This window comes from Rutidosis leptorrhynchoides, chromosome 10 (genome assembly GCF_046630445.1).
Source record: "Rutidosis leptorrhynchoides isolate AG116_Rl617_1_P2 chromosome 10, CSIRO_AGI_Rlap_v1, whole genome shotgun sequence".
In the NCBI taxonomy this organism is placed as follows: Eukaryota; Viridiplantae; Streptophyta; class Magnoliopsida; order Asterales; family Asteraceae; genus Rutidosis; species Rutidosis leptorrhynchoides.
Window position 1 is genome coordinate 205,592,745 of NC_092342.1, and position 15,876 is coordinate 205,608,620.

The following is a 15,876-nucleotide window of genomic DNA, read 5'->3' on the forward strand; positions in this document are numbered from 1 at the left end:
AATTTGATGGAACCGAGGGTCCAATCGGATTGAAACGGTGGACCGAGAAGGTTGAATCGGTGTTTGCTATAGGTAAATGTACTGAAGAAGACAAAGTAAAGTACGCTACGCATACCTTCACAGGTATTGCGTTAACATGGTGGAATACCTATCTCGAGCAGGTAGGACAAGATGCTGCTTACTCACTACCGTGGACAGCATTCAAGCACTTGATGAACGAGCAGTATCGTCCCAGAAACGAGGTCAATAATCTCAAGGTAGAGCTTAGAGGATTATGAACGCAAGGTTTCGATATCACCACGTACGAACGACGATTCACAGAGTTGTGCCAATTGTGTCCCAGAGCATTCGAAGACAAAGAAGAGAAGATCGACGCATTTGTAAAAGGGTTACCGGAAAGGATTCAAGAAGATGTGAGTTCACACGAGCCCGCCTCCATACAAAAGGCAAGCTGAATGTCTCACAAACTAGTGAACCAAATTGAGGGTAGGATTAAAGAGCAGGCGGCCGAAGAGGCCAAAACGAAGCAAGTCAAGAGAAATTGGGAAGAAACCAGTGACAAGAGTCACCAATACAACAGCAATAATCACAACCACAATCGTAACAACTATCCCAACAACCACAACATCAACCGCAACAATAACAATCGCAATCCCAACAACTACTACAACAAACGTCCCAATAACAATAATTACAATAAACGCCCCAATAACAACAACCACAATCCCAACAACAATCTCAATAACAACAATGGCGACAACAATCAGAAAACTCCAAGCTATAGGTGTGATGGATATCATCTGGATAAATACTGTAAGGTTGTATGTACCAAATGTAAAAGACCGGGTCATGTTGCGATGAAGTGTGAAACTTTTGGACCAACGACCGGAGGAACAAATAACGCCCACATTGTTGGTTTCGGATGCGGGAAGAAGGGACACTTCAAAACTACGTGCCCAAATCATGGGAATACTAATGGGCAAGGCCGCGAACGAGTTTTCAATATTAATGCGGTAAAAATGCAGGAAGACCCAGAGCTTGTTACGGGTACATTTCTTATTGACAATAAACCTGCTTATGTTTTATTTGATTCGGGTGTGGATAGAAGCTATATGAGTAGGGATTTTTGTGCTAAATTAAGTTTGTCCCGTGACGCCTTTGGATAATAAATTTTTACTCGAATTAGCCAACGGCAAATTAATTTCAGCAGATAATATATGTCGATATCGAGAAATTAAACTGGTTACTGAAACGTTTAAGATTGATTTGATACCAGTAGAGTTAGGGAGTTTTGATGTGATAATCGGCATGGACTGGTTGAGAGAAGTGAAAGCAGAGATCGTTTGTTACAAAAATGCAATTCGAATTGTACAAGAAAAAGGAAAATCCTTAATGGTGTATGGAGAAAAGAGCAACGCGAAGCTAAATCTTATTAGTAATTTGAAGGCGTAGAAACTAATAAGAAAAGGTTGCTATACTGTTCTAGCACACGTCGAGAAAATCAATACCGAAGAAAAGGACATCAGTGATGTTCCCGTCGCAAAAGAATTTCCTGATGTATTTCTGAAAGAATTACCGGGACTACCTCCACACCGATCCGTTGAATTTCAAATAGATCTTGCACCAGGAGCTGCACCGATAGCTCGTGCTCCATACAGACTAGCACCCAGCGAAATGAAGTAACTCCAGACCCAATTGTAAGAACTTTTAGAGCATAGTTTCATTCGACCAAGCACATCACCGTGGGGAGCTCCTGTTTTGTTTGTCAAAAAGAAGGATGGTACATTCAGGTTGTATATCGACTACCGAGAGTTGAACAAACTTACCATCAAGAACCGTTGTCCACTACCAAGAATCGACGACTTATTTGATCAACTACAAGGCTCGTCAGTTTATTCGAAGATCGATTTACGTTCTGGGTATCATCAAATGCGGGTGAAGGAGGATGATATTCCGAAGACTGCTTTTAGAACGCGTTACACTCATTACAAGTTTATGGTTATGCCGTTTGGGTTGACTAACACACCAGTTATGTTCATGGACCTTATGAACCGAGTGTGTGGACCATATCTTGACAAGTTTGTCATTGTCTTCATAGATGACATACTTATTTACTCAAAGAATGATCAAGAACACGAAGAACATTTAAGAAAAGTGCTAGAATTGTTGAGGAAAGAAAAACTGTACGCTAAGTTTTCAAAGTGCGCATTTTGGTTGGAAGAAGTTCAATTCCTCGGACACGTAGTGAACAAAGAAGGTATTCAGGTTGATCCGTCAAAGATTGAAACAGTTGAAAACTGGGAAACCCCGAAAACTCCGAAGCATATACGCCAATTTTTATGATTGGCTGGTTACTACAGAAGATTCATCCAAGATTTTTCCGAAATAGCAAAACCCTTGACTGCATTAACGCATAAAGGGAAGAAATTTGAATGGAAGGATGAGCAGGAGAAAGCGTTTCAATTGTTGAAGAAAAAGTTAACTACGGCACCTATATTGTCATTGCCTGAAGGGAATGATGATTTTGTGATTTATTGTGATGCATCAAAGCAAGGTCTCGGTTGTGTATTAATGCAACGAACAAAAGTAATTGCTTATGCATCCAGAAAATTGAAGATTCACGAGCAAAATTATACGACTCACGATTTGGAATTAGGCGCTGTTGTTTTTGCATTAAAGAATTGGAGGCACTACTGATATGGGGTCAAAAGTATTATATACACCGACTACAAAAGTCTCCAACATATATTTAATCAGAAACAACTGAACATGAGACAGCGTAGGTGGATTGAACTGTTGAATGATTACGACTTTGAGATTCGTTACCACCCGGGGAAGGCAAATGTGGTAGCCGACGCCTTGAGCAGAAAGGATAGAGAACCTATTCGAGTAAAAGCTATGAATATAATTATTCATACTAACCTTACTACTCATATAAAAGAGGCACAACAGGAGGTTATAAAAGGGGGAAAGTTGAAGGATGAAATACCCAAAGGATCGGAACATCTTAATATTTGGGAAGACGGAACCCGGTATATGGCGGAAAGAATTTAGGTACCAAAGTTTGGAGATATGAGAGAAATGGTACTTAAGGAAGTACATAAAAACAGATACTCAATACATCCTGGAGCGGGAAAGATGTACAAAGATCTCAAGAAACACTTTTGGTGGCTGGGTATGAAATCCGATATTGCTAAATACGTAGGAGAATGTTTAACTTGTTCTAAGGTCAAAGTTGAACATCAGAAACCATCAGGTCTACTTCAACAACATGAAATCCCGGAATGGAAATGGGAAAACATTACCATGGATTTCATTACTAAATTGCCAAGGACTGCAAGTGATTATGATACTATTTGGGTAATAGTCGATCGTCTCACCAAGTCAGCACACTTTCTACGAATGAGAGAAGATGATAAAATGGAAAAGTTGGCGCGTTTATACTTGAAGGAAGTCGTCTCCATACATGGAATACCAATCTCTATTATCTCTGATAGAGATGGCAGATTTGTTTCAAGGTTTTGGCAGACATAACATCAAGCATTGGGAACTCGTCTAGATATGAGTACTGCCTATCATCCACAAACTGATGGGCAGAGTGAAAGGACGATACAGACGCTTGAAGACATGCTACGAGCATGTGTTATTGATTTTGAAAACAGTTGGGATCGACACCTACCGTTAGCAGAATTTTTCTACAACAACAGTTACCACTCGAGTATCGAAATGGCACTGTTCGAAGCACTTTATGGTAGAAAGTGCAAGTCTCCGATTTGTTGGAGTGAGGTAGGGGATAGACAGATTACGGGTCCAGAGATAATCTAAGAAACTATCGAGAAAATCATCCAAATTCAACAACGGTTGAAAACCGCCCAGAGTCGACAAAAGAGCTACGCGGACCTTAAAAGAAAAGATATAGAATATGAAATTGGGGAGATAGTCATGCTTAAGGTTTCACCTTGGAAAGGTGTTGTTCGATTTGGTAAACGGGGAAAACTAAATTCAAGATACATTGGACCATTCAAGATTATAGATCGTGTCGGACCAGTAGCCTACCGACTTGAATTACCTCAACAACTCACCAATGTACATAATACCTTCCACGTCTCAAATTTGAAGAAATGCTTAGCCAAAGAAGATCTCACTATTCCTTTAGACGAAATCAAAATCAACGAAAAACTACAATTCGTTGAAGAACCCCTCGAGATAATGGATCGTGAGGTTAAAAGACTCAAACAAAACAAGATACCGATCGTTAAGGTTCGATGGAATGCTCGTAGGGGACCCGAGTTCACCTGGGAGCATGAAGAACAAATGAAGCTGAAATACCCGTACCTATTTCCAGAAGATGCGTCAACACCTTCAACAGCTTAAAATTTCGGGACGAAATTTATTTAACGGGTAGGTACTGTAGTGACCAGAACTTTTCCATGTTTATATATATTAAATGAAATTGATATTTACATGATTAAATGTTTTCAACATGTTAAGCAATCAAACTTGTTAAGACTTGATTAATTGAAATGAGTTTATGTAGTCAATTGATCACCCAAGTTGACCGGCGATTCACGAATGTTTAACTTGTAACAACTACATGATGATATATATATGTATAGATAAATATATAGTTAACATTAGAATTATCATAGGTAAGTATCACACTAAGTATATTAACAATGAGTTATATACATAAAAATGAGACTATTGAATTAAGAAACCCGAAACGATATATATAACGATTATCGTTATAACAACGTCTTACTAAATACATATGAATCATATTAAGATATTGATACACTATGTTTAACATGATAAAATGATAATTAAATATATCATTAAGTGTGTTAACAATGAACTACATATGTAAAACAAGACTACTAACTTAAGAGTTTCGAAACGAGTTATATATGTAACGATTATCATTGTAACGACATTTTAATATATATATATATATATATATATATATATATATATATATATATATATATATATATATATATATATATTGTATTAAGATATATTCATACACCATGTTATCATGATAATATGATAATTTAACATCTCATTATATATAATAAACAATGGGTTAACTACATTAAATGAGATCGTTAACTTAAAAGTTTCAAGACAACACTTACATGTAACGACTAACGGTGACTTAACGACTCAGTTAAAATGTATATACATGTAGTGTATTAAGTTATATTAATACACTTTTGAAAGACTTCAAGACATATATCAAAACACTCATACTTAACAAAAATGCTTACAATTACATTCTCATTCATTTTCATCAACAATTCTACTCATATTCATTCAATCTTCGTACTCGTATTATACCCAGCTTCTAGACGTACTTACTATGGGTATATACCAATAGGAACTAGTATGGGATTCCACTCTTGATTATGTCATGCATGACTAATCAAGTTTAACTTCTACCATGAACTAGTCAACTAACAAGAACTCCTTTTAACCCCACTCACCACTCACCACTCACCATTCACTTCATTTCATTTCCATTTTCCTTCCTAATTCTCCCTCAACACATACATACACCTATGAACAAATTTTTCCAGTAACCAAATCATCATTTTCATCAAAAACTACTTCAAGAATCAAGCTTTAATCATCATAGGAAGAACACTTCAAGAACACTTCGAAAATCCTTTCAAGTTTGCAAGTATACTTCCAAGCTTTCTAATCCATTCCAAGTAATTATCTAAGATCAAGAAACCTTTGTTATTTATAGTAGGTTATCTTTCTTATTCAAGGTAAAACTCATATCCAAATTTTGATTCAATTTCTATAACTATAACTATCTTAATTCGAGTAGAAATCTTACTTGAACTTGTTTTCGTGTCATGATTCTACTTCAAGAACTTTCAAGCCATCCAAGGATCTTTTGAAGCTAGATCATTTCTTGTCACTTCCAGTAGGTTTACCTACTAAACTTGAGGTAGTAAAGATGTTCATAAAATCATTCGATTCATATATATATAACTATCTTATTCGAAGATTTAAACTTGTAATCACTAGAACATAGTTTAGTTAATTCTAAACTTGTTCGCAAACAAAGTTAATCATTCTAACTTAACTTTTAAAATCAACTAAACACATGTTCTATATCTATATGATATGCTAACTTAATGATACAAAACCTGGAAACACGAAGAACACCGTAAAACCGGACATATGCCGTCCTAGCGAAACCGGGGGATGTTTTGGTTTGGATAATTAAAAACTATGATAAACTTTGATTTAAAAGCTATACTTTTGGGGAAAAAAAATTTCTTATGAACATGAAACTATATCCAAAAATCATGGTTAAACTCAAAGTGAAAGTATGTTTTCAAAATGGTCATCAAGACGTCGTTCTTTCGACTGAAATGACTACCTCTACAAAAACGACTTGTAACTTGTATTTTCAACTATAAACTTATACTTTTTATGTTTAGTTTCATAAATTTAAGTTCATTATGAAACCATAGCAACTTGAATCACTCAAAACGGATTTAAAACGAAGAAGTTATGGGTAAAACAAGATTGGATAATTTTGCTTGTTGTAGCTACGTGAAATTTGTAACAAATCTATACAAATCATAACTTAACTAACTTATATTGTATTACACATATATTCTAACATATATTATGTAATCTTGGGATACTATAGACACGTATACAATGTTTTGACATATCATATCGACCCATCTATATAATATATTTCGGAACAACCATAGACACTCTATATGCAGTAATGCTTGAGTTAGCTATACAGGGTTGAGGTTGATTTCAAAATAATATATATACTTTGAGTTGTGATCTAGCCTGAGACTTATATACCCTGGGTCGTGGATTGATTCGAGATAATATATATTGATTTATTTCTGTACATCTAACTGTAGACAACTAGTTGTAGATTACTAACGTTGGACTGTTAACTTAACAAACTTAAATCATTAAAACGTAATAAAAATTTTGTGAATATATTTCGATCATACTTTGATATATATGTACATATTTGTTATAGGTTCGTGAATCGACCAGTGGCCAAGTCTTATTTTCCAACAAAGTGAAAATACGTGAAAGTGAGTTATAGTCCCACTTTTGAAATCTATTATTTTTGGGATGAGAATACATGCAGTTTTATAAATGTTTTACAAAATAGACACAAGTGATTGAAATTACATTCTATGTTGAATTATCGAACTGAATATGCCCCTTTTTCACTTGGTAGCCTAAGAATTGGTGTTTATGATAATTGCCACCAATTGACACCAATCCTAAAGGTAGATCTATTTGGCCCAACAAGCCTCATCCGAGTTACGGATGCTTTAGTACTTTGATTTATCATATCCGATGTGAGTCCCGGAATGATGGGGATATTCTATATGCATCTTGTTAATATCAGTTACCAGGTGTTCATCATATGAATGATTTTTATGCAGATTGCATGTTATTGAGAAATGGAAATGGAAATCTTGTGGTCTATTATTACGATTTGATAAATATATAGGCTAAACCTATAACTCACTAACATTTTTGTTGACGTTTAAAGCATGTTTATTCTCAGGTGATTATTAAGAGCTTCCGCTGTTGCATGCTAATTTATGGACAAGAGTTGGAGTCAGCATGCTTGTATAATATTGTTTAAAAACTGCTTTCGAAGACATATATTGTTGTGTAATATTATTGTAAACCATTATATAATGGTCGTGTGAAAACGCTATATTTTAGATTATCATTATTTGATAATCGTCGTAATATTTTAAAGGTTATGGTTTGTTTTAAAATCGAATGCGGTCTTTGAAAAACGTCTCATATAGAGGTCAAAACCTCGCAACGAAATCAATTAATATGGAACGTTTATAATCAATATGAACGGGACATTTCAAATTACGCTAACCCAAACTTCTATCATGGCAACATACAGATTAATTAAGCTATTATGGTAATATCGAAATGCATTATTAAACAAAAAAAAAGTAAGAACACATGTTTAATACAAAAGACAAGTATTTCGGATAAAAACCTGAAAAGGCCGAAGAAATCTGCCCGAGATCGCAGGGACTCGCCGGGATATCCTCCGGAAGATAAAAGCTAAGCTAACTACTACTAAAAACTAACTAAAAGCTTGAAAATATAAAGTGAATTACAAATTGAGTGTGTGTTGAAATGGATGGAGAAAGCTCTTTAAATAGACTAGATTTTTGCCTACAAACGGCTGACAAGCCGTTTGGCAAGCCGTTTGACAGACCCTTTGCAGGGGCCGTTTGGCAAGTCAAGCCGTTTAAGGTGCCCGTTTGCTGTGGACGTTTGGCAGGCCGTTTGTGAGCCAGGCAGGCCGTTTGGCAAGCCGTATGGTCTGCCTGGTCAGCTGATTTCACTGGATCGTAACTTGATTTCTTGTCTTTCACCGTTTTCGCTCTAGAATCTTCGTTTTAGCTCCGTTTTACTTGATTCTTTTTGCATCTCCTTCGTAATTACTTAATCTACAAAATCAACCAAAAAAGAGATAATTTTGCTGACAAAGTTTGAATCTTAATTGTTCTAGGGCTTAATATTGGGGGTAAAAATGTGACTTTTTGGCCGATATCAAAAATCCCTACCATAATATCGTTAATTGCTAGAATCAAAATGTTACAAGCTTAATTATTGTGAGTAGGCCTATTGAGAGTAACATCTCTACCCATTGATCGATCATCAAGGGGGTACATAATAATGATTACCAATACACGAGCAGTGTCAGGGGGTTATGTTTAGCTCGATATTATAACTCATGGCATATTGATTATTTTTTTATATATTGAACTAAATCTTGTGGTATAAAAACTTTATTATGATTATTAATCCTATGATGTTCACTCAATCATTATGTTGACTTTTAAGCATGTTTGTCTCAGGTGATGATTAGCTTATGTGCTGCTTGATGTTGCTTTGTTACGCGTGCTGCCTTGCATTTGGAGTCTTGCATATTATTTATCATTTATTAAACAATTGTTATTTATTTACATTGGATTTATAATGTTAAACTTTATTTCTTTTCCGTTGCAATACAAATCTTGTTTTTATAAAACGTCTCATATAGAGTCGTTCTCTTTATATACTTGTGTTGTGATATTAAAAAGTCATATTTACCCCCGACCCTATTAGGGGGTATGACAGAGTGGTATCAGAGCCAGGTTGTTATAGAGAACCAGGATTGCATTTTATGTGTGCCTTATGTGCTAGTTAGGGTACCTTAGCAATCTTTAGGACTATAACCTTTTCTGGCTTAATTTAAGTGCCTTTCTTATTTGTCTACATTCTTGCCTTAGTTTTATGTGTCTTAACTTGTTCATATTAATGCCTTAGTTTTTAGTGCTTCCTTACTATATTTTTCTTTATATCCCGCCCTTATATCTTTCCTTAGTATCCCTCTCGATACCCTGCTTCCTTTCCTAAGGATGTCATTTATGACTTCTGAATTTCGCGACATTTTCCGTGTCATCGATTGCGGTCATTATTGTTATAATACATACCGTGGTGCCTTGGGTTGCGAACCAGAAAATGTCCTTGTAGACTCATGAAGATTCTCTCTGTGCAATCTTTAGCGCGTTGGAAATGCTTTAGGTTATGGACTCTTTAAACGGCAATTGAGCTTTAAGTCCTTAGAAAGTTTCTAATAGATAAAAATTATGTAGTTTAATCACGTATCCGGACCTTATGGAGTGATATTGAAGTGGAAATATGAATTAGTGAAATATAATGACGTCTGGCCAATGTGATTATATTACAGTAATTCATAAAGAAATTCCAATATCATGACATATGGAGTAGAAAGTGAATCAAAGAAAAATTCCCAAGCCATTCATTCGAAAATCTCAATGTTATTACATGAAGGGTAATCATCATCTGATTTGTAGGTATACGAAGAGCTCGTTTCAACCAAACTATCTATCTCATACCCATGAGTAGTTTAACAATCCCTCATATACCATAAAAGTTGCAAACCTTTGCATTATTTCTTTCTTAAACAACCTATTCTCTTTATTTTTGACACTTAATTACCACGCTTAATCACTACTGTATACTCGCTGGAAGGAAGGATGCATATTCATAATCAACCTGAAGTGACACCCCCAAAATTTCCTCGAAGCATACCACTTATTATCTGTAATTACGTTCCTGGTTTATATTTTCATGAACCCATTAGAAAACCCATCGAAAATAAGAGACAATCACTCGCAAGGATTTAATTTGAATTTACTAGCGTCGATTCTTATAAACACCACATTTACCTAAGTATTCACCTACTACACCATTATATACTCCTGATACACCACCACCATCACCTGATCATGACCCTTCGACTAAAGACGCTGCTTACCATGGTAGAACCTTCCAACGGGTATCTTTTGATTACCATATAAATCAAAAGAATCCCATCATGCTATAGCGTATCCACATTTCGGGCCAGTAAAGGGCGTAGTATATATATATATATATTTCCATCACCATATTGAAAAGCACGTGATCCCTCACACGCTCCATATGATCAAAGGTAGCATTGATATGATTATCATTACGTTACTTATGGTCAAACATCGCGTGATTTGTTGTACCTAAACAATAAGTCGCAATTTTTGAATCGTTAACCATTTTTTCTGAAATATCTTACGATTTCGCCTTGGTGTTTAAAGCATGTTAGATGTATCATTAAATGATCATATATTAATGGTTCTAACAATAGGCAAGTGACACCATGTCCTTACATCGCCCTTAATCATTGGGGAAAATCATACCATCCCGACAATAATCACAGATTTAGCGAGAACTTGATAAAATGATTTTCAATGATCATCACATAGTCGAAAGTTAATGCATTAGCGTGTATTCATACCTATCTATGTGAACATCGGATTATTCATGCGCAAGTTATTATTAAATCTTTGTGAATGACGGACTCAATCCATGAGTATATAATAAGGGCACTTACAGCCAGCCTTCCGACTCCAATATTAGTCATAACCTATTGGCATTTCAAAATCAACAGGGGATTAACTTTATGTTCTCATACTCTACCATTCTTATCTCATTTGATAGCAGCAGCTTCACACATGAACATTTTGAATTCCAAGAACTTATAATAGTCATCAACCACATTTAAATTTGATAGTTTTCATTACCTCGTAACGTTGTTGCTTAAATATAACCCAAAATTTTCAAACATCATTCACTCAGTCTTCATCAATCTTTTTCCAACTCGTAACCTCTAAAATTTGAAAATTCTGTTTACCAAAATTTTACACACACTATTTTACTGTGCGATCCTCTCAAAATTTTATAAAATAAATTTAGTTACTGCCATTCACGCAAATTTTATAAATCATATATATTTATATAATAAAGCAAATAAAATTTGCCCTTACTTATTTTGACTAGTACATATCAAATAATACCTTCACTTTTACAAATCAATTCTTTTACATTTGAATTCAAAAGCTATTTTACTTAAAATAGTACACGTTGCACATAACTCCTGTTTTACTAAGAACTTCGTTTCATCATTATTGTCACATCAAAATGTCTCAAACTTTTTCAAGATTACTTTGACTTATTATACAAAAATTTTCGTATTACTCCACACTATGATTGGATCACATTTCTTCTTATCCTTCATGCAAGAACAAAACATACCTTTTGCACTCATCAACTATTCTTTTAGGGTTGGCTGTGGCATAACCGCGGGCTGTGAAATCAGTGTCTAAGATACGCACAGTCGTCACACCTATTCTTAAGGGAGGCTTACACTGGTATCACGGATAGAGATTTCCCTAAGCTCTTTTGAGAAGTTTATACTTCTGATATTTCACGACTAAACTACAACACCCTCGTAAACATCGATTCTATGATTTAATATCTTTTTGGCACAAGAAAGCATTTTTTTAGAGATTTCCTCACCTGGTGGAAACAATTATTTATAGCCAATGATTCACATTTATTCTCATCTGCACTTAAGTGAATGATAGATCGACTCGCCATCTGTACGAGAATGTCTTTCTCATTAAGAGATCACACCTTTTCGTGCGGTTTCCTATCAAAAATATAATCCTCGCTATCGTCTGTAAAGGAGGTACGTTAAACGTTTATGGCATTCATGTAGTTATTCTAAACACTTCTTCCTTCGTGGGTTGCAACTACATGTTATCCTAGTCAAGTTTCGATCTCTGATTCGACATGTAACTAAAATCATGATCATAAAGTTACATTCTACAACGCGCTATCAAAAACTATTTCCAAGGATAAATTTTCATGTATTATAATATACTGAACGATATCTTTCATTAATCACTCATACTATCCTGAGGGCATTTTAGTAAATATGGCTTGCATTGCATGTAAGCCTGATTAGTGACTCCTCAGCTGACATCTCGTTTCGTCGATTCACATTAGACATTTCTTGAAAACCAAAGGCATCATATCTATGGTTACCTTTCGAAATTTGAAGTTGGTACCATCTCTAACAAACACAAGCCATGCATCAAACTTCATGGCTCCGATCTCCACAAACTCCTATCTGTTAGTCTGCCCTATTGTTGTGGCATAAAACGCTCAAGGTTTTAAATGAGTTTAGTAATGTTTCTGAAATTTCTTTTATCCAAATTACTGAAATGCGTGAATGGCATTATCATCTTCTCTTTTTGGGGAAATCTATTCGGATGAAACTCTTGTTATTCCTTTAGATTACTTTCCCATTGATAATAAGGTGCACTTCAAAGAAGAACCTGTATATGTTATGGGTCATAATATTCAAACACTTAGAACAGGGCAATATTTCTATAGAACGGATCCGTTGGAATTCACGCGATGGTCCCGAGTATACCTATGCGAACTTGAAGACCAAATGAAGCGGAAATATCTCCATCTTTTCTCAACTGCTGATGCATCCGAGAAGTCTACCTAAAACTTCGGGACGAAGTTTCCTTTTACGGGGGGATACTGTGACAACCCTCACTTTTCCATAACTTGAAATGACTATTATACCCCTAAGATTTCTATCTGCTTATTAATAATGTAGTTAATAAATATTAACTCTGCATAAATACAACGTTGATCAAATATTAATTTTTAGTCAACCACAAATATGATAATTAAAGTTATATTAATATATAATAACTTTGATTAATAATTATAAGAATTTAAAATTTGTACAATATAATTAATTAAAGTATATGTAATAATAACTTTAGTTAAAAATTCATATATTAAAAATGTAATGTGACATTTTTATAAAATATAAAACTTCAAGGTTACTAAAGTAATTAAATGATAAACAAATAAATAAAAATAATGATTAACATAAAAAGAAATAAATAAAAATAAAAACAAATTCTAGAATGTTCTATAAGATAATTATTTTATTAATAAAATATGTATTTTTATATAAAAAAAATTCGTACATATAATTTATATATGGAATAAAGTTGATTTTTTATTTAATTAATTAAAACTAGTAACTTATTCTTCAAGTATTTCTACCCTGTAAAAAGCAACCACTCTCTTCATATTTTTTCATAAAAATCTCTAGAAATTCTCTCTAAACTCTAAGAAAAATATTTCTAAGTTCTCTTTCTTTTTCATTTTATTTTTTTTATTTTTTTTCTTTTCCTTTTCGGCCGAAAACAATAGTACAATTGCATGATAATTATCAATTGAAGAATATGAACTAGAAAAAATTAATTTTCTAGATTAGTAAATTCTTTTTTATATTTTCTAAAATTATTTTATGTTATTGTTTTCAGCCGATATATATATATATATATATATATATATATATATATATATATATATATATATATATATATACATATATATATATATATATATGTGTAATGACTTTATCAATTATGAATTGTACATGATAATTATTAATAAGTATTATGAGATCTGGGAAAAATAATTTTTCAGATTTATATCATGTTTATTTATTTTAAATAATTAAAAACAGTTACTATTTAATCAATATATGTATAAAATTGGATTAAATTAATCTAAATACTTAAAATTTGTAAAAATAATTTTTACAGAGTGTATTTGACTTATAATAATTATTCAAGTCAAAATCTTAATTTACATATCATATTATATAATTATCTTATATTTATTTACATATCGATTGATATATATATATATATATATATATATATATATATATATATATATATATATATATATATATATATATATATATATATAAATAAAAGTGTCTAAAATTGTTTTATACATCAAGAACAGTAATAATTTATTGTAAAATATTTAAAACAGTGTTAGAACATATGAAAATAATTTTTGTAATTTTTATAATATTATTTATAATTAAATACGAATTATGTATTATTTAAACATAGAAACTATGTAAAATTCATAATAAATATTTTTAATAATAATAAAATATATATAAAAAATTTTCTAAGTTTATTTAAGTTGTCTAGACTCGTGAAAATTATAAATATAATTATTTGGGTCGAAAAATATTTTATCCATAATTAAACTAGTTTTGGGATTAAATCGTGAAAGTGAATAAAAATAAATGGAAAATAATTACAAAAACTTAATAGAATTATTTTTATAAATTTTCATACTGATTAATATGTTTAACTAACTTTATAAAATTTATGTAAATAACTTTTAGATATTTAATGGAATTAAAAACGAACTTACATGCATTTGTATATTAATCGGCTATTAAAAATACATAAAATATATATATTAAATCAAATTAAATTATTTTAATACATGGTAAGTAGATAAGCATGAAATATAAACTTTTATATTTATCTAGTCATTTAATTAATTATTTAATTATTTGTGTACATTATTTGGTTATTAAATTAATAGTTAATACTTATCTTATAAATTAATAATAATTAATAATAAATCAACATTATCCATTATCTATTAATATTATTTAATTAATTAATAAAGGTAATTTTATAACATTTTTACAATTATAATACAGATTATTATCTAATATAACATACAAATCTAATTAAACTTATATAATTATAATCTAAATACATTATAATGTAACATTAATTAAATACTTAAACATTTTTATAATGATACTTACATGGATTATATTATTATTCAAGTAACTTAATCATGTGATGTATTCCTATACTCACACAACTAGTGGAAACCAAAAACATATTGATAAACGTACGACTTATACAAACTTCACCGCTACTTACAGTCGTAAGTGAATGATGTCTAGGTTGCCATTATGGGATAAGGTTGTGGATCTCGAATGTCATGACTTAGTTTCTGATCAAGAGTCCTGGCCCCCTGTTACATCTGGTCATTCCGGCCTTATTTGATAGCACCGAGGTTTGGGCAAGGTTGTACAAACATTCAATGTGATTATGGTGGACACGCGAACACTTGTAAAATAACTCTTAAGTTCACTTAGGATTTTCATTGTCATTTAGACAATTTGTGACTGAATCTATACATCTCTAGGTTGAGGTTTCTGCCATACATTTCTCGATTCTATTTCCAATTGTGGATATTCTTCACTGTGCTATTATTAAGGTGAACTTCATAGCCCCGCTTTTACATATTTATTGAATTTTATAAATCTTGAGATGAGACACATGCTTATTTTTGAAATGATTTACAATTTAGATACAAGTGCCTAAACTTTTTGATATGCAACTTCATGCGACTTTTGTTAACTTGTATTCTTACATGCAAATCCCCGCCATAATATCGTTAATTGCTGGAATTAAAATGTTGCAAGCTTAATTATTGTGAGTAGGCCTATTGAGAGTGACGTCTCTACCCATCGACCGATCGTCAAGGGGGTACATAATAATGATTTCTGACACACGCGCA